Below are 25,923 nucleotides of genomic sequence, written 5' to 3' on the forward strand. Positions count from 1 at the left end.
CCTTTAAAAAACCTTGACTCCTAGTGAAAACCAAGAAGAAAGCAATTGTTAACTTTTTATCATATTGGCACTCTCTAATTAGCAAACTCAGGAACATATTTTAGAATCTCTAAAAACATGTATTTTTCCAAAGTTCAATTTCTTTTCTCAATATAATACAAAGGATGTGTCTAATAAACCCAAATATCTTTAGTTTTTTTCTTGTAATTAGAATTATGTGATTTGTAAGTACTTACTTTTCTTTAAGTCAGTTAAATAGAGCTCATTTACAAATTAGCCTCAGCAATATTATCCAAAGACGAAGACACACACCGAGGCATACATAAATTGAGACAGATAGCGATCTCATAGTTTTCCGCTTAAGATTTATTATAAAATGTCTCTTGCCCCTTTTCTTTTTCTTGGCTTGATTTTCTACTAATCTACCGAAGGCTGAAGTCTCAGGGAAAATAGGCTGTGTATCTCCCAGTCAAGATAAGAGCTTCAGGCTTTTTTCTTGGTGTATTTTTATTTTCTCAGGGTCAGAGTTCTGGAAAAAAAAAAAAAAAAGCATTTCAACAAGCCAGCTTTTCCTAACTGTACATGCAGAAGGAACCAGTTTTGCAATTTAAAAAAAGTTTCATTTTAACCCATTTTCTCTGGAATCTGAAGAATATCACGGCCATCTAGTGTCAGAAACTGTCATCTCTCCTTTCTGCAGTCCTGGTTTCATAGCTAACATACAGACCGAACACGCTCAGATTGGCCCTAGTAACAGGAGCAGACTGGCTGATAAAGCGCTGTCCCAGCAGTGACTGGCCCTCTGGCAGCTGGGGTCTTAGTTTGATCAGAAGGGTCCGAAGGAATAAGGGAACATGCGGGAACATGCAGGAACAGGGGACGCTTGGTTCTTTTCTCACTTTCTTCTCTCACTGCTATATATCAAATAGACAAACATAAAGGACCTTCTGGATAGCACCGGAAGTCAATTGAACACACTGTGATAATCTATATGGGAAAAAAGAATAGACATATGTCTGTATATAACTGAATCAAGTTCCTGAACACCAAAAACAAACACAATATCGGAAACCAGGTCTGCTCCCATAGAAAATAAAAAATTACCAAAAAAACAACAAAAAAAAGCGTGAAGAAATGCTGCCGCCTTGTGGGCACTTTCGGTAACAACACCTGAAAAGCCTGTGCTGCTGCTGCTGCTGCTGCTGCTGCTGCGGCCGCTGATGGGCACCATGTCTATGAGGGCTTCCCTGGTGGCTCAGCTGGTAAAGAGTCCGCCTACAATGCGGGACACCTGGGTTTGATCCCTGGGTTAGGAAGATCCCCCGAAGAAGGGAAAGGCTACCCACCCCAGAATTCTGGCCTGGAGAATTCCATGGACTATGGGTGGGAAAGAGTCGGACACGACTGAGTGACTTTCACTTTTCACTTTCATTCAGTAATGTCCTCAGGTAGGTCCTGGAAAAAGTATTCAAAACGGGGCAGATGGTCAAGAACCCCACCGGGACTTGAGAGGTGTTACTCACACTGTTTAAAAATAATCACATGAAAAGATTTTATATCTCTAAGTCCTACCGAAATGCAAATCAAAACTGCAAACTACCTCAGATTGGCTTTTGGCAAAAAGTCTACAAACAATAAATGCTGGAGAGGGTGTGAAGAAAAGGGAGCCCTCCTACACCGATGCTGGCATGATAAATTGTTAACAGCCAGGATGGAGGACAGCGTGGAGGTTCCTTAAACAAGTGGAAAGAGGATGACATGAGGACACTCCCTAAACCCACGCAGAAAAATATACTCCAAATCAAAGATCTAAATGAAGGACAGACACTATAAACCTCTTGAGAGAAATACAGGCAGAACACGCTTTGCTATAAATCACAGCCAGTTTGCTTTGGATTCATTCTTGGAAGAATGAAAACCAAAACCAAACAAATGGGACCTCATTAACCTTAAAAGTATTTGAGCAGCAGTGAAGTCGCTCAGTCGTGTCCGACTCTTTGTGACCCCATGGACTATAGCCTACCAGGCTCCTCTGTCCATGGGATTTTCCAGGCAATAGTACTGGAGTGGGTTGCCATGTCCTTCTCCAGGGCAGCAGGGTAAATCATAAATGAAAGAAAAAGACAACCCTGAGAATGGGCGGGGGGGGAGTACTTGCAAATGGAGATATCCACAACAGGCAAACACCTCATGCAGCTCAATATCAAAAAACAAACAACCCAACAGAAAAATGGGCCAAAGATCGAATGGACATTTCTCCAGAGAAGGCATCCAGGTGACCGTAAGGCACCTGAAAAGATGCCCAGCATCCCTAATCATTAGAGAAATGCAAATCAAAAGTTCAGTGACGCATCACTTCACGCCAGTCAGTGTGGCCATTTCAAAAATTCGACAACAATAAATGCTGGAGGGGGTGTGGAGAGAAGGGACCCCTCCTACACTGTGAGTGGGAAAGTAAATCAGCACATCCACTCTGGAGAACAGTATGGAGGGTCTGTGAAACACTCAACAACGAAGTGCCAAGTGACCCAGCCATCTCACGCCTGGGTGTAGACCCTCAGAAACCAAGTGTTCAAAAGATACTACATGCCAACAGTCATGGCAACACTAGGTACAATATCCAAGATACGAAAGAAACCTCAGTGTAGAAGGTCAGGTGAAGGGGTAAAGAAGATGGGGCACGCATACCCAAGGCAGTGCTGCTGCTGCTGCTAAGTCGCTTCAGTCGTGTCCGACTCTGTGTGACCCCAGAGACGGCAGCCCACCAGGCTCCCCCGTCCCTGGGATTCTCCAGGCAAGAACACTGGAGTGGGCTGCCATTTCCTTCTCCAGTGCATGAAAGTGAAAAGTGAAAGTGAAGTCGCTCAGTCGTGCCTGACTCCCAGCGACCCCATGGACTGCAGCCCACCAGGCTCCTCCGTCCATGGGATTTTCTGGGCAAGAGCGCTGGAGGGGGTGCCATCGCCGTCTCCAAAGGCAGGGCTACCCAGCCATAAAAAGGATGGAAGAACACCACCTCCAGCCACAGAGGGAACGAGAGGTGATCACTCACTGAGACAAAGACAAGCGTCACATGTTATCCCTTCTAGGTGGAATCCAAACATGGACACAATGAACTTCTCTACAAAACAGATTAAACAGCTTTACAGACTTAGTAAAGAAACTCACGGTTACCAAAAATGAAAGGTGTGGGGGCAGGGAGAAATTAGCAGGTTGAGAATAACATACACACACTACTACTGACAAAATAACCCACAAGGACCCTCTGTAGAGCACAGGGAACCCCACTCAACAATCTTTAATAACCTACTGAAGGCAGGAGAAGGGGACGACAGAGGATGAGATGGTTGGATGGCGTCACTGACTCAATGGACATGGGTTTGAGCAAGCTCTAGGAGTTGGTGATGGACAGGGAGGCCTGGAGTGCTGCAGTCCATGGGGTCACAAAGAGTCGGACACGACTGAGCGACTGAACTGACTGAACTGATGAGAAACGAACCTGAAAAGAACGTACAAACATCTACATACACATAAGAGAAAAGGGGGCTTCCCAGATGGTGCTAGTGGTTAAGAACCCACCAGTGAAAGCAGGCAGACGTAAGAGTCGTGGGTTCAATCCCAGTGGTCAGGAGATCCCCTGGAGAAGGGCCTGGCAACCCACTCCAGTATTCTTGCCTGGAGAAGCCCATGGACAGAGGAGCCTGGTCAGCTATAGTCCATCAGGTCCCAGAGTCGGACACAGACACTGAAGCTAATTAGCACAAAATTAAAAAAAAAAAAACCCATAACAATGCAAATCACCTATACACTGGAATTCAAAATAAACAAACAAAAAAAGACAAAAGAACTGTTGACTCTATTCCCCTCAGGCCTTGGGTACCTGGGCTGGTGTCACATCCCTGGAGCCTGAGCAGGCTTGGGTCCCCAAGCTGGCTGTGGTGGGGCTGAGGGAGCTGGGGAGGGTGTCCAGGAAATGTGCCCCTGCCACCCTCCATGGACCTGGACTTCCTGTTCCCCTCTGCACGAGCCCACAATCTCCAGACCCAGGGCGGCCCTCCTGCAGCAAAACCAAGCCTAGTGCTCCCAAAGGATGGTGGAGTCTCTGGCCTGGAAGAGCTTTTGCAAAGTGCCCTGGGCTCCATGTCTCCTGCTGGCAGGGTTCCCACCTCCAGCCTCCTTCCTTAGGGTCGCCCACTTGAGGACAGCACCCTCAGCAGAGTGGTGCGGCAATCGTTGGGATGTGTCCGGGGGATGAAGACTAAGGGGGAAGAAGTAAGATAACACAAGCCCTGGGTGTTTCCATTCTAGTTGACAACCAAGGAACTGGACTTTCCCTAAGGCTCTGGTTGCCCAGGTAACTAGAGTTGGGCATGAAGAAATGCTGCCACCTTGTGGCCATTCCTTGTAACAACCACCCGAAAACCTGGGCTGATGGGCTCTTAATACTCACAAAGCCTGCAGGGCTGGAAATGACACCTGCCCTCAAGAAATGCCCTGGGACAGATCACCAGAAAAGAATTCAAAACGGGGCTAACTTGAAGTCAGTTTCAAGAGGTTAATTGTACTCACAAGGTAGAAGGTAAAAAGCCCATGGAAAGATACTCAACATCAATAATTATTAAAGAAATTCAAATTAAAACCAGGATGCGGTATCACCTCACACGGCTCAGAATGGCCATCCTCAAGAGATCTTCAAAGGTTAAATGCTGCTGAGGGCAAGGGGAACGGGAACCATCTCACACTGTGGGCAGGGCTGCAAGTGGGCAGGTGTAGCCACGAACTGAATATTTGGAGTCTCCTTAAAACACAAAATAGAGAGTTACCACATTTTGAGGCAACCCCACTCCTTGCTTTGACCTGGAAAAAATCCTAATTCAAAGAGAATACATGCACCGCTATTTTCAGGGCAGCACTATGCACAATAGCCAAGACATAACATTAACCAAAATATCCATCGATAGATAAATGACTAACTGGCCCATCTGTACAATGGAATACACTCATAAGTCAAAAAAAAAAAAAATAGAGAGAAGGAAAAACACCATGGGCAGCAGCATAGATGAACCAAGAAATTATCTTACTAAGTGAGGTTAGAGATAGACAAATATCCTAAAATATTACTTACAGGTGGAAGCCAGAAATTCATGCAAATGAAATAATTTGCAAATAAAAACAGACTCAGTTAAAAAACCAACTCATGATTTTTTTTAAGTTGTGGGGAGGGATACACTAAGAAGGATTAAAAGGTACATGTTACTAAGTATCAAATAGGCAATCCCAAAGGACCAATTGAATAGCGCAGGAAGTCGATGGGACAAACTGGGATAACCTTCATGAGAAAAGACGCCGGAAAAGAACAGGCAAATGTCTATATCTGCTTGAAAAAATGTCATTATACGTCTATATCTGTTTGAAAAAAATGTCCATTTAGATCTTTGGCCCATTTTTGTTGTGTTTTATTTTTTATTGAGCTGCATGTGCCGTTTGATTTGCAGATGAATTACTTGATATATTTGCTTGCAAACTTATTTTTTTCCATCCTGAGGCTCTGAGGGTTGTCCTTTTGATTATGCTTTCCCTTGCATAAATTAATGCAAATACAACCTCGGAAATCAACTCTATTAGAAAATAAAAATTAAAATACAAAAAAAAAAAAAAAAAGAGGGAGAAGAAATGCTGCCGCCTTGTGGCCGCTTTTGGTAACAACTTAAAACCTGCGCTGATGGGCACTTACTTCCCAGGCCTGTGGAAAAGAAGGAAAAAACACCTGTTCTCAACAAATGTCCTGGGGTGGGTCCTGGGAGAAGATTCAAAACTGGGCAGACGGGCAGGAGGCCAATACCAAGAGGTCAGTTTTACTCTCACTGTTTTAAGAAACAATCACATGAAAAGATTTTAACATCGTGAAATCTTAAGAGAAATGCAAATTTAAAGCACAGCGAGGTACCACCCACACTGGTCAGAACGGCCTTTGTTGAAAAGCCTACAAACAATAAACGCTGGAGACGATGTGGAGAAAAGGGAGCCCTCCTGCTCTGATGCTGGCAAGGTAAACTGTTAACAGCCAGGATGGAGGACGGGGTGGAGGCTCCGTGAACAAACTAAAAGAATGAAATTACGTCACTCCATAACTGTTGAAAGAAAAAGAATTCCACATTGGTTAAAGAACTAAACGGAGGGAGGGTCAGGCCCCACCTCTAGAGGAAAACGTAGGAAGAACAAGCCTTGACATAAATCGCAACAAGTTCTTTTTGGGTCCACCTCTTAGAATAATGAAAAATAGAAAAACAAAACAAAACCTCAATAAAAGGGCCTCGTTAACCTTAAAAGCACTTGCACAGCAAGGGAAAACATAAACAAATGGACAACCCTCAGAGCCTCAGAATGGAAAAAATAAGTTTGCAAGCAAATACATCAACAAGTAATTCATCTGCAAAACAAGCACACAGCACATGCAGCTCAATAAAAAATAAAATACAACAGAAAAATGGGCCAAAGGTATAAATGGACATTTTTTCAAAGAATGCATTCAGATACCTTAAAGCACATGAAAAGATGCTCAGTGTCACTAATGATTGGAGAAATGCCAGTCAAAACAACGAGGTATTTGCTCACATCATTGAAAATGACCATCTTCCAAAAGATCTACGAAGATTACACTCTGCCCGCAGGCGTTGGGGACAGGGAATCCTCCTACACTAGGGCAGGGATGTAAGTGGGTAGGTGCAGAAAGAAAACAGGAAGGAGACTCCTTAAAACAGTGAACATAGACTTCCCGCCCCCCTCTGGCAAGCCCACTGAGATCCAAAGAAAATAGAAGTTTTAAATGACATGTGTGTGCACCTGCCGGGTCCAGTACAGCGGGTGAGAAAGACCTGAAACGGGGTGAGCGCCTAATGAGAAGACACACGTGTAATTCAGCAAGCGGGGAGTCAGGAGGCCCTCCTGCTCTGCATGGCAGGAGGACAAAATGGCTCCTTTCAGCCCACACTTTTATTGGCAGAAGTCACACGAGATCACTAGGGAATAGCTATGCTGGGGAGTTTGATCAGCGCCCCATAAAGTTAAGGCTCTGCTGTTGATCAGCAACATCTTGTTTCCATGGGGACGGACGCAGGGGAAGGCAGTGAAGTGGAGCAAAGAGCACACACGTCCTGCCCCAAGAATGTTCGTTCGGCATGTTTACCAGGGCAATCCCAAGGGCACAGTCTGCCACACCCTCGAGTCATGGGGCAGGTTCTGGTCTCTGCTCCGCCAGGCTGCAACATGCACCCTTATTTTCAGGGCGGCACTAGTCACAAATATCCAAGACAGAACATAAATCAAAACGTCCATCAATAGAGAAGTGAAGCGTAACTGGTCCATCTAGACACTGGAATACATTCAGCCGTCAACAAGGAAAAAGTGGAGTAGCGTGGATGGCCTGAGAGATTTAAGGTACCGAGTCAAGTCGGTGAGAGAGGGAAAGAGAAATACCACTTACAAGTGGAATCTATACATTCATTCAAATAAACTGATTTGTGAACAGAAACAGACTCATAGACTTAGAAAACGAACTTACGATTATTAAAATCAGAAGGTAGGAGAAAGAAGACATGAAAAGGTTGGGATTAACATACACACACGCTACTTATTATCAGATAGAATATCCCAAAGGACCTACTGTTAGCACAGGGACGTCTACTGGACACACTGTAATAACCTATGTGGGAAAAGACCCTGAAGAAGAACAGATAATCTGTGTATAACGGAATCAAGTTCCTGTTCACTGAAAACAAACAGCAGAAATCAAATCTACTGCAACAGAAAAAAAAAAAAAAAGACTGTGGGGAAATGCTGCCGCCTTGTGGCCACATTTCATAACAACTGAGAAACCTGTGCTGATGGGTATTTAATACTCCCCAGGCCTGAGGGGATGGATGGAAGGAAAAAAACATCTGTCCTCAACAAAAGTCCTCGGGTAGGTCTGGGGGAAAACAGGGCAGACAGTCGAGAGGCCAATCTCCAGAGGTCAGTTTTTTAACTCATACTTTTTTTTTCTTAATCACATGGAAACCTTTCAACATGGAGTAATTTTAAAGAAATGAGAATCAAAACTAGAACTAAGTACGAGCTCACACCGGTCAGAATGGCTTTTGTTAAAAACTCTACAAAAAGTAAATGGTGGAGAGGTTTTAGAGAAAAATAAATTCTCCTACACTGATGCTGTCAATGTAAATTGTTAACAGCCAGAACAGAGAACAGGGTGGAAGTTCCTTAAACAAGGGAAAAGTGAATGAAACTATGTCTCTCCCTAACCTCACACGGAAAAGAAACTCCAAATATATTAAAGAGCTAAATGGAGGGACGGATACTCTAAACTTCTTGAGGAAAATATGGGCAAAACAGGTTTTGAAATCACAGAAAACTTCTTGGTTTCACTCTTAGAAAAATGAAAAATAAAACAAAACTCAACAAAAGTAATCTCATGAACCTTAAAAGCTTTTGTACAGCAAGGGAAATTCTAAATGAAAGAAAAAGACAACCCTCAAAGAGGGGGAAATGGTTATGATCAAATTTAAAAACAATTTATTCATCTCCAAACATGGAAATAGTTCATTCAGCTCAACATCAAAAAACAAACTCAATAGAAAAACAGGCCAAAGATCTAAATAGACATTTGTCTTAAGAAGGCATCCAGATGGCAATAAAGCTCATGAAAAGATGCTCAGCATCACTGTTAGAGAAATGTGACAAATCAAAGCTACAAGACATCAACTCACACCCCTCAGAACGGCCCTCCTCCAAAGATCGACAAAGATTAAGTGCTGCTGAGGGCATGGGGAACAGAATTCTACAGTCCACAGAATTCTCCAGGCCAGAATACTGGAGTAGGTATTCATTCCCTTCTCCAGGGGATCTTCCCGACCCAGGGATTGAACCCAGGTCTCCCACATTGCAGGTGGATTCTTTATCAGCTGAGTCACCAAGGAAGCCCCCTACACTGTGGGTAGGGGGGTGAATGAGTGTGTGCAGCCAGGAAGGAAAAGAGTACGGCGATTCCTTAAAATACTAAATACAGAGTTACCACAAGATCCGGCAAGCCCACACCTTGCCTTAGATCTGTATAAAATAATAATTTAAAATGACACTTGCAACCCTATTTTCAAGGCAGTACTATTGACAATATTTAGTAGAGCGCATCAACCAAAATGTCCACCAATAGAAAAATGAAGAGCAACTGGTCCATTCACATACTGGAATACACTCAGTCACCAAAAAGAGCAAAAAATGCCTTGTCATCAGGATTGAGAGACCTAGATTTATCATACTGAGTGAAGTCAGTCAGAGAGAGAAAGAAAAATATGAAATCACAGGTGGAATCTATAAATTCATACAGTTGAACTAATTTATAAACAGAAACAGACTCACGGACTTAGAAAACCCATTTATGATTATTAAAATAAAAGGTAGAGGAATGGAGACATTAAGAGGTTGGGAGATTAACAGATACACACTATTATCAAAGATAATCCGAAAGGACCTATTGAATAGCACAGGGAAGTCCGCTGAACACCCTGAGAAAACCTCTGTGGGAAGACCTTGAAAAAGAATAGATACAGGTCTACGTATAACCGAATCAAATTCCTGTAAACCTAAAACAAACAGAACAACAGAAAGCAACTCTACTCCAAAGTGGAAAAAAAACACTAAATTACAAAAAAAAAAAAAAAGCGTGGAGCATGAAGAAATGCTGCCATCTTGTCTGGGCGCTTCATATTCCCCAGGCAGAGGGATAGAAGGCAAAAAACAGCTGTTCTCAACAAACATCCTTGGGTAGGTCCTGGGAGGAGATTCAAAACAGGGCAGACGGTCAAGAGGCCACTCTGGAGGGGTCAGTTTTACTCACACTGCTTAAAAAAAATTAGTGGAAAAGTTTCACCTCCTGAAATCATAGAGAAACGCAGATCAAAATTATAATGAGGTACTGCCTCTCACCAACCGGATTGGCCTTTCTTTAAAAGTCTACAAACAGTAAATCCTGGAAAGGCTGTGGAGAAAAGGGAACCCTCATACACTGATGCTAGCAATGTAAAATGTGGACAGCCACTGTGGAGTACGAGGCGGAAGCTCCTTAAACCAGGGAAAAGAGAATGAAATCATGACGACTCCCTAACCCCACACAGAAAAAGCAACTCGAAATCAATTAAAAATCTAAATGGTAGGATGATGACTATAAACCTCTTGAGGGAAGATATACGTAGAACATGCTTTGATACAAATCACAGCAAGTTCTATTTGGATCCATCACTTAGAGTAATGAAAAATAAAACAAAAGTCAACAAAAGGCACCTCATGGACCAAAAAAGCATCCGCAGAGCAAGGGAAACCTTAAAGGAAAGAAAAAGCCAACCCTCAGACTGGGGAAAAAAATGTTAGCAAACTAAGACCCACAGGGACTTCATCTCCAAAACATGCAAACTGCTCAGGTAGTTCCATATCAAAACACCAAACAACCCTACAGAAAAATGGGCCAAATATCTAAATATACACTGCTCCAAAGAAGGCATAAAAAAGGCCATTAAGCACATTAAAAGATGCTCAGCATCACTAATTATTAAAGAAATGCAAATTAACCCGACAGCAAGGTCTCAGCTCCCACCCCTCAGAATGTCCATCTTCCAAAAGATCTACAAAGATTAAATGCTGCCGTGGCTGAGGGGAACAGGGAATCCTCCTGCGCTGTGGATGGGTGGGTGCAGCCACAAAGGAACATGATATTCAAGTTTCTTAAAACATTAAATACAGATTAACCACATGATCCAGCAGGCCCACTCTTTGTCTTAATCTGGAGAAAATCATCATTTTAAATGATACACGCACCTCTTTTTTTCAGGGCAGCACTATTGACAATAGCCCAGACAGAGCGTCAACCAAAATGCTCATCAATAGAGAAGTGAACTCACTGATCCATCGAGACACTGGAATATACTCAGGCTTCAAAAAGAGGAAAACTGCCATGGTCAGCAGCATCAGTGGGCCAAGAGATTCATCATACACAGTGAGTCAGTCATATCACCTACAGGGGGAATCTATAGAGTCATATGAATGAACGAATTTATAAACAGAAACAGACTCATGAAGAAAACCAGCTTATGACTATTAAAAAAAAAGTAGGGGAAGGGAGACATTAAGAGTTTGGGATTAACATATACACACGAGAAGTCCCAAAGGACCTACGGGATACCACAGTGTTTAGGAAGTGTCCTAAACACACTGAAATAAGCTATATGGGAAAAGACCCAGAAATACATCTACAGTTATTTCTATAGAATAGACATAAGTCTATGTATGAAACTGAAACAAGTTGCTAAAGTAAACCTAAAACAAACACAAGAACGGAAATCAACGGTATGCCAATAGAAAACAAAAATTAAATTTGTCCAAAAAAACAAAAAACATGGCGCGTGAAGAAATGCTGCCACCTTGTGGCCACTTTTGCTAACTACAACTGAAAAACCTGTGCTGGGGGGCATTTATTAATAATATCCCCCCGGGGAAGCGGAAAAGAAAGGCAGTGCCAAAGAATGTTCAAATTACCAAACAATTGCACTCATCTCACACGCTAGCAAATTAATGCTCAAAATCCTCCAACCTAGGCTTCAACAGTCCGTGAACTGAGAACTTCCAGGTGTTCAAGTTGGATTTAGAAAACACAGAGGAACCAGAGTTCAAATCGCCAACATCCGCTGGATCATAGAAAAAGCAAGAGAATTCCCAAAACATCTACTTCTTATTCACTGACTACACCAAAGCCTTTGACTATGTGGATCAAAACAAACTGTGGAAAATTCTTCAAGAGATGGGACTACCAGACCACCTGACCTGCCTCCTGAGAAACCTGTATGCAGGTCAAGAAGCAATAGTTAGAACTGGACATGGAACAATGGACTGGTTCTAAACTGGGAAAGGAGTACGTCAAGGCTGTATATTGTCACCCTGCTTATTTGACTTATATGCAGAGTACATCATGAGAAATGCAGTGCTGGATGAAGCACAAGCTGGAATCAAGATTGCTGGAAGAAATATCAATAACCTCAGATATGCAGATGCCACCACCCTTATGGCACAAAGTGAAGAGGAATTGAAGAGCCTCCTGATGAAAGTGCAAGGGGAGAGTGAAAAAGCTGGCTTAAAACTCAACAATCAAAAAACTAAGATCATGGCATCCAGTTTCATCACTTCATGGCAAATAGATGGGGAAACAATGGAAACAATGACACACTTTACTTTCTTGGGCTCCAAAATCACTGCAGATGGTGACTGCAGCCATGAAATTAAGAGACACTTGCTCCTTGGAAGAAAAGCTATGACAAACCTAGACAGCATATTAAAAAGCATAGACATTACTTTGCCAGCAAAGGTCCATTTTAATCAAAGCGATGGTTTTTCCAGAGTCATGTATGGATGTGAGAGCTGGACTGAAAAGAAAGCTGAGTGCTGAAGAATTGATGCTTTCAAACTATGGTGTTGGAGAAGACTCTTGAGAATCTCTTGGACAGCAAGGAGATCAAACCACTCAAACCTAAAGGAAGTCAACCCTGAATATTCATTCAGAGGACTGATGCTGAAATTGAAGTTCCAGTACTTTGGCCACGCACTGGGAAGAACCGACTCATTGGAAAAGATCGTGATGCTCTAAAAGATTGAGGGCAGGAGGAGAAAGGGACGACAGAGGATGAGATGGCTGGATGACATTACTGACTCGATGGACATGAGTTTGAGCAAACTCCAGGAGTTGGTGATGGACAGGGAAGCCTGGCGAGCTGCAGTCCACGGGGTCGCAAAGAGTCAGACAGGACTGAGTGACTGAACTGAACTGAAGGGGATATAAGGAAATGTACCTGACCTCAACAAATATCCTTGGATAGGTCCTGGAAAAAGAATTCAAAACAGAGCAGACAATCAAGAGGCCAATCTCCTGAGGTCAGTTTTACTCACACTGATTTTTTTTTTAATCACATGAAAAGGTTTCAGCATCATGAAATCTTAAAGAAATGCAAATCAAAATTACTATGCTGTATCAGCTCACACAGGTCAGAATAGCCTTTGTCAAAAAGTCTACAAACAGTAAATCCTGAAGAGGTTATGAAGAATAGGAAATCTTCCTCCTATGATGATGCTGGGAATGTAAATTGTTAATTGCCAGGATGGCAGACAGGGTGGAGGTCTTTAAATGGTGAAAAGAAAATGCAATTAGGTCACTCCCTCACCTCACACAGAAAAAGAAACTCCAAATGGATTAAAGAGCTAAGGGGAGGGGTGATTCCTCTAAACCTCTTGAGGAAAATACAGGCGGAACAAGCTTTGACATAAGTCACAGGAAATTCTTTTTGGATCAACTGTTACAATAAGGAAAAAAAAAAAAAAACTCAAAAGGGACCTTGTTCACCTCAAAAGCTTTTGCACAGCAAGGAAAACACTAAGCAAAGGAAAAAGAGAACCCTCAAAATGAAGAAAAAATATTTGCCACCGAATTTAAAAACAAGGAATTCATCTCCAAAACACACAAACAGTTCATGCAACTCAATAGCAAAAGCCAATCAACCCAACAGAAAACAGGCTAGAGATCTAAATGGACATTACTTGTTCAAAGAAGGCATCCACATGGCCACAAAGCACATGAAAAGATGCTCAGCATCACTGTTAGAGAAATGCTGATGGAAACTGCAACACGGCCTCAGCTTACTCACTCAGAATGACCATCCTCCAAAAGACCTACAAAGATTAAACTGCTGCCTAGGGCAAGGGGAACAAGGAATCCTCCTACACAGTAGGCGCGGATGCAAATGGGTGGGTACACCCACAAAGGGAGACACTACGGAGATTCCTTCAAACTCCATAACATAGAGTTACCGCCTGATTCAGCCAGCCCACTCTTGCCTTAGATCCCAAGAAAATGATAATTTAAAATGACACTTGCACCCCTGTTTTCAGGGCAGCACTGCTGACAACATCCAATCAGAGCATCAGCCCACTTTAGCCGAAAATGACACCTAAAAGTTGAAGAATCAAAAATCTCTATCTCCAGACCACGCACTCCACGTGGTGTGGTTTTTCCAAATTTAACTGGTTCCTTAGGCTTCCCTACTGGCTCAGATGGTAAAGAATCTGCCTGCAATACAGGAGACCAGGGTTTGATCCCTTGGTTGGGAAGATCCCCTGGAAAGAAATAACAGCCCACTCTAGCGTTCTTGCCTGGAGAATTCCAAGGCAGGCTACATACGGTCCACGAGGTCACAAATATTCGGACATGACTGAGCGACTAACACTTTCACTTTCTTAGACTCTCAGAATTTTTTCACTAAGGAGTCCCCCAAGCCTAATTCACTCCACCTAAAACTCAAACCAGCTTTGATTCTTCTGTCATCTTCATTTCAATAGGTAAACATTGTTTTTATCAGGTTAATGTGGAAATTATCTGTAACTTCCCTTAGCATCTACCGCCAACCACAACCAATTACTTCCCAAGGCTTATAGATTACAAGCCCTTCAGTGTCTGACTCTTTGTGACCCCATGAATTGCAGCACGCCAGGCCTCCCTGTCCATCACCAACTCCTGGAGTCCACTCAGACTCACGTCCATTGAGTCAGTGGGGCAATCTAGCCATCTCATCCTCTGTCGTCCCCTTCTCCTCCTGCCCCCAATCTCTCCCAGCATCAGAGTCTTTTCCAATGAGGCAACTCTTCACATGAGGTGGCCAAAGTACTGGAGTTTGAGCCTTAGCATCATTCCTTCCAAAGAAATCTCAGGGCTGATCTCCTTCAGAATGGACTGGTTGGATCTCCTTGCAGTCCAAGGAACTCTCAAGAGTCTTCTCCAACACCACACTTCAAAAGCATCAATTCTTCGGCGCTCAGCCTTCTTCACAGTCCAACTCTCACATCCATACATGACCACTGGAAAAACCATAGCCTTGACTAGATGGACTTTTGTTGGCAAAGTAATGTCTCTGCTTTTGAATATGCTATCTAGGTTGGTCATAACTTTCCTTCCAAGGAGTAAGCGTCTTTTAATTTCATGGCTGCAGTCACCATCTGCAGTGATTTTGGAGCCCCCAAAAATTAAGTCTGACGCTGTTTCCACTGTTTCCCCATCTATTTCCCATGAAGTGATGGGACCAGATGCCATGATCTTCATTTTCTGAATGTTGAGTTTTAAGCCAACTTTTTCACTCTCCTCTTTCACCTTCATCAAGAGGCTTTTGAGTTCCTCTTCACTTTCTGCCATAAGGGTGGTGTCATCTGCATATCTGAGATTATTGATATTTCTCCCAGCAATCTTGATTCCAGCTTGTGCTTCTTCAAGCCCAGTGTTTCTCATGATGTACTCTGCATATAAGTTAAATAAGCAGGGTGACAATATACAGCCTTGAAGTACTCCTTTTCCTATTTGGAACCAGTCTGTTGTTCCATGTCCAGTTCTAACTGTTGCTTCCTGACCTGTATACAAATTTCTCAAGAGGCAGGTCAGGTGGTCTGGTATGCCCATCTCTTTCAGAATTTTCCAGTTTATTGTGATCCATACAGTCAAAGGCTTTGGCATAGTCAATAAAGCAGAAATAGATGTTTTTCTGGAACTCTCTTGCTTTTTCAATGATCCAGAGGATGTTGGCAATTTGATCTCTGGTTCCTCTGCCTTTTCTAAAACCAGCTTGAACATCTGGAAGTTCACAGTTCACTTATTGCTGAAGCCTGACTTGGAGAATCTTGAGCATTACTTTACTAGCGTGTGAGATGAGTGCAATTGTGTGGTAGTTTGAGCATTCTTTGGCATTGCCTTTCTTTGGGACTGGAATGAAAAGTGACCTTTTCCAGTCCTGTGGCCACTGCTGAGTTTTCCAAATTTGCTGGCATATTGAGTGCAGCACTTTCACAGCATCATCTTTCAAGATTTGAAAGAGCTCAACTGGAATTCCATCACCTCCACTAGCTTTGTTCGTAGTGATGCTTTCTAAGGCCCACTTGACTTCACATTCCAGGATGTCTGGCTCTAGGTCAGTGATCACACCATCGTGATTATCTGGGTCATGAAGATCTTTTTTGTACAGTTCTTCTGTGTATTCTTGCCACCTCTTCTTAATCTCTTCTGCTTCTGTTAGGTCCATACCATTTCTGTCCTTTATCGAGCCCATCTTTGCATGAAATGTTCCCTTGGTATCTCTAATTTTCTTGAAGAGATTTCTAGTCTTTCCCATTTGTTGTTTTCCTCTATTTCTTTGCATTGATTGCTGAGAAAGGCTTTCTTATCTCTTCTTGCTATTCTTTGGAACTCTGCATTCAGGTGCTTATATCTTTCCTTTTCTCCTTTGCTTTTTGCTTCTCTTCTTTTCACAGCTATTTGTAAGGCCTCCCCAGACAGCCATTTTGCTGTTTTGCATTTCTTTTCCATGGGGATGGTCTTGATCCCTGTCTCCTGTACAATGTCATGAACCTCAGTCCATAGTTCATCAGGTACTCTATCTATCAGATCTAGTCCCTTAAATCTATTTCTCACTTCCACTGTATAATCATAAGGGATTTGATTTAGGTCATACCTGAACAGTCTAGTGGTTTTCCCTACTTTCTTCAATTTCAGTCTGAATTTGGCAATAAGGAGTTCATGATCTGAGCCACAGTCAGCTCCTGGTCTTGTTTTTGTTGACTGTATAAAGCTTCTCCATCTTTGGCTGCAAAGAATATAATCAATCTGATTTTGGTGTTGACCATCTGGTGATGTCCATGTGTAGAGTCTTCTCTTGTGTTGTTGGAAGAGGGTGTTTGCTATGACCAGTGCGTTCTCTTGGCAGAACTCTGTTAGCCTTTGCCCTGCTTCATTCCATATTCCAAGGCCAAATTTGCCTGTTACTCCAGGTATTTCTTGACTTCCTACTTTTGCATTCTAGTCCCTATAATGAAAAGGACATCTTTTTGGGGTGTTAGTTCTAAAAGGTCTTGTAGGTCTTCCTAGAACCGTTCAACTTCAGCTTCTTCAGCATTACTGGTTGGGGCATAGACTTGGATTACTGAGATATTGAATGGTTTGCCTTGGAAATGAACAGAGATCATTCTGTCATCTTTGAGATTGCATCCAAGTACGGCATTTCTAACTCTTTTGTTGACCATGATGGCTACTCCATTTCTTCTGAGGGATTCCTGCCCGCAGTAGTAGATATAATGGTCATCTGAGTTAAATTCACTCATTCCAGTCCATTTTAGTTCACTGATTCCTAGAATGTCGACGTTCACTCTTGCCATCTCTTGTTTGACTTCCAATTTGCCTTGATTCATGGACCTGACATTCTAGGTTCCTATGCAATATTGTTCTTTACAGCATCGGACCTTCCTTCTATCACTAGTCACATCCACAACTGAGTATTGTTTTTGCTTTGGCTCCATCCCTTCATTCTTTCTGAGGTTATTTCTCCACTGATCTCCAGTAGCATATTGGGCACCTACTGACCTGGGGAGTTCCTCTTTCAGTATCCTATCATTTTGCTTTTTCATACTGTTCATGGGGTTCCCAAGGCAAGAATACTGAAGTGGTTTGCCATTCCCTTCTCCAGTGGACCACATTCTGTCAGACCTCTCCACCATGACCTGCCCGTCTTGGGTTGCCCCACGGGCATGGTTTAGTTTCATTGAGTTAGACAAGGCTGTGGTCCTAGTGTGATTAGATTGACTAGTTTTCTGTGAGTATGGTTTCAGTGTGTTGCCCGCTGATGCCCTCTTGCAACACCTACCATCTTACTTGGGTTTCTCTTACCTTGGGCGTGGGGTATCTCTTCACGGCTGCTCCAGCAAAGTGCAGCCGCCGCTCCTACACATGTCTCAAGTCAATCATCTTTTCCTGTTTAATCTATCCCTTCATTTCTATTCTGAATATTAGAAAAAAATTAATATGGCACAGGTCCTGTCTTTGAAGGTCTGATTTTCATAGCAGGAGAAATAATTATTTCATTCTTTCTCCATACACCTTCCATGGGTGCCATACCTACTTTTATTGAGTTGATTATTAATTCAATATTGGGATTCCCTGGTGGCCCACTGGTAAAGAATCTGCCTGCTGATGCAGGAGAATCGGATAAGATCCCTGGGTCAGGAAGATCCCCTGGAGGAGAGCATGGCAACCCACTTCAGTATTCTTGCCTGGGAAATCCCATGGATAGGAGAGCCTGGTGGGCCACAGTCCATGGGGTCGCAAAAAGTCAGATACGACTTGGCAACTAAAACAGCAATTAATTCAATAACCAGACAAAGAGGGCATTGCTACTGTAATTTAAGGGGTGGAAGGCAGGAGTGATCATCAACGACTTATAGTACATACCTGACCACAGACATCTATCTAGTCTCAAATGTCAGCAGTGCCACCGGGAAACACTGACCTAGGCCCCACAGTTAACAACTGACACCTGTTCATAACAAGTTTCTGGACCTGTCCTCCAACCCTCTTCCCAGATCCGGAATACACAATAGCAAAGGTTTTTTTTTTGTTGGTTTTTTTTTTTTTTTTTTGCCAGTGAGAATGCTATGGTCTGAATGAACCAGAATATCTAGAAGTTAAGCAAGGGGCTTTGCAGAAAGACTGCCTCTGTTGGCTAGGACTTTAAAGCCCTAAGAACAGTGCCTGGTGTAGATTTCTCAACAGGAAAGAGAGAGCAAAGCAGTCAATCCTAAACAAAATCAACCCTGAATATTCATTGGAAGGACTGATGATGAAGCTGAAGCACCAATACTTTGGCCACCTGATGCTAAGAGCTGATTCACTGGAAAAGACCCTGATGCTGGGAAAGACTGAACAGAGGATGAAATGGGTGGATGGCATCACCAACTCAATGAACATGGATTTGAGCAAACTCAGGAAGATAGTGAAGGTCAGGGAGGCCCGGTGTGCTGCAGTCCATGGGACCTCAAAGATTCAGACATGACTGAGCAACCAAACAACAGGGTCAGGGCTTGGCTTTCTCAGTACGAGTCAGGGTGGAACCTCGCCCTCACCCTGGATGCAGACTCGGAACTTTCACCGGCACTGACACCCAGTTCAAACCTGCCATCAGTCCACATGCAGTATAAACGCTCCCTAGAAAGATTTTCATTGGCAGAGATGGCAGGCTAATCTCAGATCTATGGTTTGGAAATCTTCCCCTAGGGCACAAAGTAGGACTTCTGGGGGTTGTGAAAAGATTTTTTTCTACTGCTGTCATTCTTGAAAAATATTCACATTAACTTACTAAGCTATCTATTTGTGGGAAACTCAGAAGTAGTATATTCTTTTCCAGGTATCCATGGCTCTGAAGCTCCAATACTTTGGCCACCTTATGCTAAGAGCTGATTCATCGGAAAAGACCCTGATGCTGGGAAGGATTGAAGGCAGGAGGAGAAGGGGACGACAGAGGATGAGAGGGTTGGAAGGCATCACTGACTAAATGGATATGGGTTTGAGCAGGCTCCAGGAGTTGGTGATGGACAGGGAAGCCTGGTGTGCTGCAGTCCATGAGGTCTCAAAGAGTCGGACATGACTGAGTGACTGAACTGAACTGAATTTGATGTTAAGATATTAAAACTAATTTTACCTGTTTCTTTTTTTTTCCCCAAATGTGGCTACTCAAAGATGTTAAATTATCTTTCTGACTTGCTTAATATTTCCATCAGACAGGGTGCTTAGGGCTGGTGCACTGGGATGACCCTGAGGGATGGGATGGGGAGGGAGGTGGGAGAGAGGTTCAGGATGGGGAACACATGTACACCCGTGGCTGATTCATGTTAATGTATGACAAAAACCACTACAATATTGTAAAGTAACTAGCCTCCCATTGAAATAAATAAATATTAAAAAATTTCCACCAAGCAGACTCTAAGGATGTTTTTTAAGTTTTTAAATTTTTATTTTATATTGGAGTATAGTTGATTTATAATGCTCTGTTTCAGGTATATAGCAAAATGATTCAGTTATACATATAAATATAACTGTTCTTTTCCCATATAGGTTATTACAGAATATTGAGTAGAGTTCCCTGTGCTATAGAGTAGCTTCTTATTGATTATCTACTTTATATATAGGCAGGTTCTAAGGTAGTTTTTTTTATTTCTTTATTATTTCTTTACTTATTTTTATATGTTTGGCCACAAAATAGAAAAGCAGGACCTCAGTTCCCCAACCAGGGATCAAACTCATGCCTGCGACAGTGGAAGCGTGGAGTCCCAGCCACTGAACCTCTGGGGAAGCCCCAGGCCCTAAGGTTTGACCAGGGTGTTCTATGCCTGAGAATGGGCAGAGGGACAAGAATGATTAGAGACATACAGGTCAAAGAAGTGAGAAGCCAAGTTATAGAAGAGATCATCCATGTACAACTAGCGGGAAGCTGCTGTACAATACAAGAAGCCCAGCCTGGTGCTCTGTGATGACCCAGAGAGGGAGGCTCAGAGGGAAGGGGCAAATGCGTACTTACGGCTAATTCACGATGATGTACGGTAGACACCAAGGCAACACTGTAAGGCAGTTATCCTCCAATTAAAAAGAAAAAAGAAAAATCATCCATGTAGAAATCGAAACCATCCAAAATGACAGGGATAAATGTTGGGAGAGACACAAGCCATGTGCTTAAAAAATTTAAGGAATGAGAGGCATCCAGGAGAAATATCAGGTGGTATGATCTAAAGCGGGGGCTTCCCTGGTGGCTCAGATGGTAAAGAATCCGCCTGCCAATGCAGGAGACATGGATTTGATCTCTGGGTTGGGAAGATCCCCTGGAGAAGGACATGGCAACCCACTCCAGTATTCTTGCCTGGAGAGCCCCATGGACAGAGGAGCCCGGAGGGTACAGTCCACAGGGTCGCAAAGAGCTGGATGCAACTGAGCGACTGAACGACAAATAAGAATGATCGAAAGGGTACCTGTGCCCGCCCCCTCCTGCAGACAGTGAGCACCCAACAGGGAATAACTCACCTCAGGTGCTGTGTATGCTATGAACTGGATTCTCCAAGGCCTCACCCAAAGGTGAGACCATCTCTAGGGAATGTGGTACACGGTCCAGGCTCAGGGACATCAGATTCTGGTTATGAACAATAGACTTGAACACGTCTTCAAACCGGGTACCCACCGAGACATAGGTCAACCTGCAGAAAGACAAAACCGCGGGAGAGTTGCAGCCTCGGTCCCACACAGAGTATGCACCTCTTCTCTGTGTCATTCTTCCTGCCCTCCCTCTTCAGGCCAAAACAGATTCTCAGCGTTTATCCCATGTTGCTCTCCACCTCAGACTCCCAGCCAGGTCAGGGGATGTCTGTTAATTTCAAAGTCAGGTTGTCCAAGGACCTACTGTAGAGCACAGGGAACTCTGTTCAATATTATGCATCACTTTAAATGGGAAAAAAGAATTTGAAAAGGAATAGATATGTATTTCTTGGACTGCAAGGAGATCAAATCAGTTAATCCTAAAGGAAATCAATCCTGAATATTCATTGGACGGACTGATGCTGAAGCCTGAAGCTCCAATACTTTGATTATCTGATGCAAAGAGTTGACTCATTGGAAAAGACCCTGATGCTGGGAAAGAGTAAAGGCAGGAGGAGAAGGGGATGAGAGAGGATGAGATGGTTGGATACCATCACTGATTCAATGGACATGAACTCGGGCAAACTCCAGGAGATGGTGAGAGACAGGGAAGCCTGGTGTGCTGTAGTCCATGGGGTTGCAAAGAGCCGGACATGACTGAATGACTGAACAATGACAACAGGAGAAAAGAACTTCTCCGCTGATCATCTCAATGTCAGATAACCATTTGTAACACAAGCTATGTATGAAGAATATTCTATTCGATCTATACCAGGCTCTGATAGGAAGCCTTTCAAATATGGGGAGATGGGGACTTCCCTGGTGGTCCAGTGGCTAAGACTCTGCACTCCCAATACAGGGGGCCCAGATTCCATCCCCAGGCAGGGAACTAGGAACCACATGCCATCAGTAAGAGCTCGCATGCCGCAACTAAGGCTTGCTGCAGATAAATAGATGCGTGCATGCTCGGTCAGTCCTGTCCGACTCTTTGTGACCCCACGGACTACAGCCCACAAGGCTCCTCTGACCATGGGATTTCCCTGGTAAGAATTCTGGAGTGGACTGCCATTTCCTTCTCCAGGGGATCATCCCGACCCAGGGATGGAACCCACATCTTCCTGCATTGGCAGGTGGATTCTTTACCACTGAGCCACCTGGGAAACCCAGAGATGGAAGGGGGTAACTATTATTCCCGGGGGAACATCTGAGGTGGGGTAAACCAGCACCTACCAGAGTATCTGAAGGCGACAGCAGGGATGTTTCAGAGCTTTCACAGGATCCGTTCTGACATGTCATCAAGGTCACTGTTATGGATTTCCAGCTCCCAGAGGCTCTCCTTAGTGTGCAGTAGGTTGCAGAGGTCTCTCCAACAGGCAAGGGTCCTCATTGTACTACTTGGAGGAAAAACATCATTCTCTAGAGGAACAAATTCAACTCCAGCCATTTCAAAGATAACACATACTCTAAAGTATCTTCTCAGGGAATTCTCTGGAGGGCCAGTGGTCAGGACTCTGCACTTTCACTGCCGAGGCTGTGAGTTAAAGTCTTTGTTGGGGAACTAAGATCCCACAAGTTGTGTGGCTTGCAGACAGGCAAATAAGTAAGTAAATGAATAAGGGGCCTTCCCTGGTGGTCCAGTGGTTAATAATCCTCCTTGCAATGCAAGAGTGACATCGGTTCAATCTCTGGTCCGGGAAGATCCCACGTACTGCAGAGCAACTAAGCCCGTGCCCCACAACTATTGAGCCTGCGCTCTAGAGCCCGGGAGCCACAGCTACTGAGCCCAAGTGCTGCAACCACTGAAGCCTGAGCGCCCGAGAGCCTGCGCTCCAAAACAAGAGAAGCCACCACAATGAGGAGCCCGTGCACTGCAGCTAGAGGGGAGCTCCCACTCGCCACAGTGAGAAAAGCCCGCACAGCAATGAACACCCAGCACAGCCAAAAACAAAATAAATAAATCTTAAAAAATAAATAAATAAATAAGTACATAAGTAAGTAAATAAAATATCTTTGGAGAGCGCCTGTTACCTGACTCAGACTTAATACTTGGAAGAAATAAAGTATGGTGAAGTGTGAAAGACGATAGACCCACAAAAGCATCAGTAGTCACTGCGTCTGTAGGCAGGCGAGATACAACTTATGGAGGGCAGCGTCTCTGAGTGTGAGGATGCTCATTATTAAGAAACATCAGTATGAATGACACACGTTGCACGTTACCTACAACTATGAACATCTCTAAGAAATTCACAAGCATGACTCATACAACTATGAACATCTCTAAGAAATTCATGAGCATGACTTCAGTTCCTCTGCACAACTGAAAAGCAGAGGTCAAACCAGTGATTCTTAAAGAAGGGACGTTTTGGACACTTGGCAATGTCTGAAGATATGTTTTATCATCACCACTGGAGAGAGGGAATAAGTTCTAGTCTTTTCTTGTGGGTAGAGATCAGTGTTACTACTGAACAGGGCAGTCCCTGACCACAAAGAATTATCTGGCTCAAAATGTCATTAATATTGACATTTAACCCAGAAACCCTGAGTTAAACAGAAATAAAGAGATTTTAAAAATCATTTGTTCAGTAAGAGACTAGATCAATTTCTTCATGGCTTTCAGTCTCTTGTTGTAGTCAACAAGCAGCAGAATTATGGGCAGGCCTTAGGAATACAGGAATGAGCAACTTTTTTTAGAGGACTCCACCTGTGCCCAGACACACTGACACATGTATCCCAGTGTTCATCGCAGCATTATTCTAGGACATGGAAGCAACCTATATGTCCATTGACAGGTGACTGGATAAAGAAGTTGCGGTACATATATACAATGGAATATTACTCAGCCATAAAAAGGAAAGCATTTGAGTCGGTTCTAATGAGGTGGATGAACCTAGAGCTATTATACAGAGTGAAGTAAGTCAGAAAGAAAAAAAAATATCATATATTAACACATATATATGGATCTAGAAAGATGTTACTGATGAACCGATTTGCAGAGCAGGAGAGAGATGCAGACACAGAGAACGGACTTGTGAGCACAGCAGGGGAAGAAGAGGGTGGGACGAACGAGAGAATAGCGCGGAAACATACGTTACCATGTGGAAAATCGGATAGCCAGTGGGAATCTGCTGTATGACACAGGGAGCTCAAATCCGATGCTCTGTGATGACCAAGAGGGGCGGGATGGGGTAGGAGGTGGGGGGGAGGTTCAAGAGAGAGGAGACATATACGTATCTACGGCTGATGCGTGTTGCTATATGGCAGAAACCAACAGAACATTGTAAAGCAATTATCCCCCAATTAAAATAAATTTAAAATATTTAAGTAATAATTCATTTCAGTTCAGTCACTCAGTTGTGTCCAACTCTTTGCGACCCCATGAACCGCAGCACGCCAGGCCTCCCTGTCCATCACCAACTCCAGGAGTCTACCCAAACCCATGTCCATTGAGCCGGTGATGCCATCTAGCCATCTCATCCTCTGTCGTCCCCTTCTCCTCCTGCCCTCAATTTTTCCCAGCATCAGGGGCTTTTCCAATGAGTCAGTTCTTGGCATCAGGTGGCCAAAGTAATAATTTAAATCCTTAAAAATTTTTTTAAAAAAGAAAGAAAAGAAAACTCACCTAGAAGTTAGCCTTTTTGGCTGTTTGTCTTTAAAGATGTACTGAATACTCAACTCAGTTTTCTGTAGAAAATGGCAATGCTCCAGACAATATAATGAAACGAAGAGATCTTTGTGTTTTTGAATATAAGTGGTAACTTCTAAAATAGAGCCCGTTATCCGTTTTACAAATTCTTCATCCTGATTCTCAACGAGACAACAGAACAGAGGCATGTGGTGCTCCACTGCTTTTGGATTATCACCCAAATTATTTCATTTTCTCTAGGAAGTACTGATTAAATTCTCCTGTCAACAGGTGATAGTCAAAGGCTGTCTCAAAAATTTTTCTCATTAAGAAGACCGAAAACAGAAGTAATTACCGGGCTAAAGTCATTGTGTCTTTCTCTTCTCTCTTTATACAATTCTCAGATGGAAGGAATCGGACACTCAGTTAATATCAGCATATACGCTATGGATGTACAACTCCTGGATTTTCAAGTGTACGAACATGTGATGGTCTTTATGGTTGCTGCTTGGCAAAAGAATCTTCAGGGCCTTCAACTCAGGAACATGAGCAGCAGTAAACCCAGCACTCCCGAGGTCCCCATTACTAAAACACAGGATGACACAACCCTTCCAAGGCCAGCAAACACTGGCATTCCAGGAGGACTCGGCAGCACCGACGGGCGCTAACTGCAGCCTTCCATGCCAGTGTGTTGGAAAGAAAGCAGGCATATAAGTCAGTAAGCATTTGGCATGAGAATTTCCCATCATCCCATCTCCATCTGCCAACTTAGGGCCATGCAAGTGACCCAGCATAAGCTGGGCACGTGGCACAGGTCCACAAATGCATCCTTCTCTTGCACCAGCTGAGGGCGGTCAGGGCCTTCCATCTGTCCTTGAAGAATAAGATGAAGTACTTCCTCCTCTTTTCATTGGGGAACTTCAGGGTCACGGAGTAGTTGTTCTCCTTTGTGAATGCTCTCCTGGCAGCCTCATGTTCAGGCCGGGAGGGGACAAGGAATGAGGAGCCTGGCACCATCTTTCTTTTCACCAAACAGGACAGGAGCAGCGGCAGCGACACCTGCTTTCTGCTCTCGCCACACACGGCGGATTCATGATCGACGGTCAGATCAGTCTCCACGTTGTCCATGTCCTTGAGGACGAAGAGGAGCTTTCTGGGATTGGACAGAATGGGAAAGCAAAAGAAGCAAAGATCAGAATCCAACGGGAGCCTGGCCACTGGGTCAGTC

The 25,923-nt window shown here is 43.6% G+C and overlaps 1 pseudogene across 1 annotated transcript; it reads right to left on the reverse strand.

The window, feature by feature from the left end:
* Positions 1-348: 348 nt before the first annotated feature.
* Positions 349-25,558, reverse strand: LOC147353543 (NACHT, LRR and PYD domains-containing protein 11-like; annotated as a pseudogene). Its single transcript, XR_015145720.1, has 5 exons — positions 24,693-25,558; positions 22,304-22,464; positions 20,966-21,135; positions 20,469-20,524; positions 349-529 (listed from the first exon to the last, which is right to left on the reverse strand). The product of XR_015145720.1 is annotated as an NACHT, LRR and PYD domains-containing protein 11-like (transcript).
* Positions 25,559-25,923: the final 365 nt, after the last annotated feature.

The sequence above is a fragment of the Bos grunniens genome, chromosome 18 (genome assembly GCF_055505025.1).
Source record: "Bos grunniens cultivar Pamir isolate PY7600 chromosome 18, Bosgru_T2T1.0, whole genome shotgun sequence".
In the NCBI taxonomy this organism is placed as follows: Eukaryota; Metazoa; Chordata; class Mammalia; order Artiodactyla; family Bovidae; genus Bos; species Bos grunniens.